Source organism: Rhamphochromis longiceps, linkage group LG4, assembly GCF_057381845.1.
Source record: "Rhamphochromis longiceps isolate RC_006_pf linkage group LG4, R_longiceps_female_GT1.1, whole genome shotgun sequence".
NCBI classification, from domain to species: Eukaryota; Metazoa; Chordata; class Actinopteri; order Cichliformes; family Cichlidae; genus Rhamphochromis; species Rhamphochromis longiceps.
In genome coordinates this window covers 7,690,393-7,694,466 of record NC_140560.1, presented here as the reverse complement: position 1 = coordinate 7,694,466, position 4,074 = coordinate 7,690,393, and the positions used below count along the sequence as shown (strand labels likewise).

The following is a 4,074-nucleotide window of genomic DNA, read 5'->3' as shown; positions in this document are numbered from 1 at the left end:
CCAAGACACCTTCTGGGGCAGTCTCCATTAGGAAATCTCCTGCCGCATCTTCGCCGCCTATTAATAATAATAATAATGATGGATACTTTATTGATCCCCATGGGGAAATTACTTGTTTTTCTCTGCATTTGACCCATTCACTCAGTGAAGCAGTGGGCAGCCCACTAAGCAGGCGCCCGGGGAGCAGTGTGTAGGGACGGTACCTTGCTCAGGGGTACCTCAGGGTAGCCGTTAAGTGGATTCGAACCGCCGACCTTCCGATCATGGGGCGACCACTTTACCTACTGAGCTATCCCTGCCCCTATTCTTCTCTCTCCTGCAAGTTGTGCGGCACCCCATCACATCTCGCTTCTGCCTGCATAATCCCAGCCCAAAACAATCCACAGCCACACCGTCCTTCTGTTCTCTCCTGCATGACTAGCTCTGTTAGCCTCCACACCCATCCACATTTCGGCAGTAAAAGACGCCTTAAAAAATCACCCTAACCCAGACTTCGTCAACTTCTTAGTAAAAGGTTTCTCGGAAGGCTTCCACCCAGGGATCGTCTCCCAGCCATCGGTTTCTTGCACTTGCAAAAACCTGCAGTCAGCACTCAAAGAGGCGATCGTGGCTCAAAGAGTTGGCAGTTCGTCTTGTAACTGAAAGGTTGCTGGTTCGAGCCCCGGCTCGGACAGTCTCGGTCGTTGTGTCCTTGGGCAAGACACTTCACCTACCGCTTACTGGTGATGGCCAGAGGTGCCGATGGCGCGCTATGGCAGCTTCTGTGGGCAGCTGTGGCTACAACTGTAGCTTGCCTCCACCAGTGTGTGAATGTGAGAGTGAATGAATAGGGGAATTGTACAGCGCTCTGAGGGCCCCGAAAAGCACTATATAAATGCAATCCGTTGTTGTTATTATTATTATTAAAGACCCAGAAACCATCGACAGCCTGCTCACCAAGGAAGTCAGGGAGGGTTTCATGATCGGACCCTTCCCTGAACCTCCCTTCCCCGAACCTCCCTTCCCCCTCTTTTGCATCAACCCTCTGGGCATCACCACCAGGAAATATTCTGGAAAAAACCGCATCATCATCGATCTTTCTACTCCCCACGGCAGTCAGATTCCAAGTATAAATAGCCTCATTCCCAGCGACGACTATCTCAAATACTCAACAGTGAACCATGTCATTTCTCTTATTAAACTCACCGGCAGAGGTGCATGGCTTTCTAAAGCCGAGATCACAAGTGCCTTTAAGGTCTTGCCGATTCACCCCAACTTCTGGCACCTGTTTGGAGTCAAGTGGAGGGATGCCTATTGCAGACCTTCGGTTGCAATAGCAGCCCCAAGCTCATCGATTCACTCTCCGAAGCTCCATGTTGGATCCTCTCTAACAACCATAAGCTGCCTCTTTCGTTCACCTCCTCGATGACTTCCTAGTCATCTCCCCTCCCATGTCACCACCAGCTCATGGGTTATCCACTCTCAGGTCTGTCTTCTCCGAACTCGGTGTTCCTTTGTCAGAAGAGAAAACAGAGGGACCTTCAACATCCCTGGAGTTCTTCGGGATAAACCTCAACACTGAACGTTTCCAGGCCTCCTTGCCCATCAAAAAGCTCAATCGCATCACCCTTCTCCTCCAAAACTTTCTCCTCGCTCCCACTTGCTCCAAACGACAGCTGCTCTCCCTTTTGGGAGACTTAAACTTTGCTCTACGCATAATCCCTCAAGGTCGCTCCTTTATCTCTCACTTGCTTTCACTCGCTACATCTAAACCATCACTCCTTGACTCCATCACACTGGATAGCTCTTCCAGGGCTGAACTGCGTCTCTGGCAACTTCTGCTCCCTAACTGGAATGGCATCACCTTCTTCTATGATGATCAGCTGTCCCACCCCGATGACGTTCAGCTCTTCACAGATGGCGCCCCTTCTGCTGGCTTTGGGGGCTATTACGGTCGAAGGTGGTTCTCTTCAGCTTGGCCTCCCAAGTTCCGTGAATATATCCACGATCTGTTCCTGCCTTCATCAGCCGTTTACGAAATCTACCCGGTAGTCATCGCAGCCTTACTGTGGGGCCACAAATAGTCAAAAAAATCCATCCTCCTTCGGTCCGACAACTTTACCGTAGTCGACATTATCAACAAAGGCCGAAGCAATTCTCCTTCCTTCATGCGGCAGCTCACGTGGTTATCAGTCACCCATCAGTTCCTAATCAGAGCAGAACACATTGCAGGCCACTTCAATTCCTTTGCTGACTCCCTGTCTCGTCTCTCCCTCCAGACATTCAGAGCCTTGGCGACCCACGCAGAGGCAGCTCCGACCCCAGTTCCTCCATTTTCCGCCACGATGTTTGAGATCTAAATCCCAGCATTGCAGAACTCATCAACATCTCCCAAGAAGCGATTATAAATAGCCTTGCAGCAAGTACATTGTCCTCCTATTGGACCGCTTGGAACACGTTCCGTTCATTCCATCATAACTTCAACCTGCCCTCCCCGTCATTCGACATTGCAACAGTTTCCAGCTTCATATCTCATGCATTCCGGTTCCTGAGCATCAAAATTCCCACCATAAAGACATACCTCAGCGGCATCAATTTCTTTGCCAAACTGCTCACAGGTTCACCATGCCCAACCATTACGTCATCCCAGATATCACTACTTATCAAAGGTCTCCAGCGTCAGTCACCTGCCACGACCCTACACCACTTACCCCTAACTTCAGATCTTCTACTTCGCTACATCTCTACCCTCCGGCTGAAGTATAGCGACTACTTCCTGGCACGCACACTCGAAACCATGTTCCTGCTCGCCTTCTTCGGCTTCTTACGCTGTTCCGAGTTCACCTCCTCATCTTCAAAGTTCCATCCGACTCTTCACCCGTGCTTGAGTGACATCCACCCAGTCTCGAAGACTGCCTCATTTTCTCCCTCAAACGAAGCAAAACCAATCAATCGGGCAGCCCCACGCCTATATACTACTTCAAAATAAACTCACCTTTAAGTCCCTTCGAATCACTAACCCACTACCTCGACCTCAGAAAATCTCAGCACGCCTTACCTTCAGATCCTCTGTTCATCACCGAATCTGGCCACGCCCCAACCAGGACATGGTTCCTCTCACACTTTCGTCAAGTGCTCTTGTCCTCCGGGATTCCTCCAAATCTCTTCTCTGGCCATTCCTTCCGCATCGGCGCAGCGACTTCTGGCTCCCGCAAAGGAATCCCCAACCACTTAATCAAGCTCCTGGGTCGATGGTCATCACAAGCCTACCTGCTATACATTCACAACAATCTCCAAGACCTCCGTAATGCCCAGTCTTTGCTCCTGTAGGGGATGCCTTCTTGGAGGATCTGCCCGGCCCGAGAGCCGTCGCCAGTCCCCTTAAAGGCCTTCTCCAAACCGCAGCACTATTCACACTTCCTCATCCCTCATTGCCCATTGTTACCAAGGATGTGGTCCCCACTAGTGAATTAATCAAAGTGAGGCAGCAGTTTGCTGATTTCTGCCTTGTGACTTTTATATTAATCAGCCTAATAGCGTAGATGCTTTCTCCCTGCTGAAGACAATTGACAAAAGGTTATTCATATTTAAGCTCTAATTTGGCCATTTTTTCTTCTTTTTGTGTTTGTTTGTGGCCTAGATGGCCTGACTCAGCAGGTGGGGGTAAATGCTGTTTCTGAGTTTGCCTTCACCCAGGCAGTGCAGAAATGTCTCCGCTACGCTCCAGATCACATGGGTGGTGCAGGATGCCCGATATCCAGCCCGATCCCCGAGTAAACTTAAAAAAACAAGTGACCTGTAACCAATACATGTAACATCCGATCCGGATGGGCCTGGACCAGCTTGCTCTGGTGGTTTGCAGAGTATGGGGGTGCCTCCTGGGGTCAGCGTGGAGCTGGCCCCAGGGAGGGGCCCCTCCCTTCCTTCCCTCCCCATCTCAAGCTGCCTCCCTCATCCCACTTCACCACAATCACCCTTGGGGTAAAGGTGTGTCACCGGGTGCGGGGGAGGCACTCCCCCTCTGTCCCCTTCTGACTGCCTGTGCCTCAATTTTACCCCCACAGTTGGAGTTGGCCACCCAATTGAGGTGTGAAA

General features: G+C 50.8%; 1 pseudogene; it reads left to right on the top strand.

The window, feature by feature from the left end:
* The first annotated feature begins 1,031 nt into the window (after window positions 1-1,031).
* Window positions 1,032-2,339, top strand: LOC146670964 (uncharacterized; annotated as a pseudogene).
* The last annotated feature ends 1,735 nt before the right edge of the window (window positions 2,340-4,074 follow it).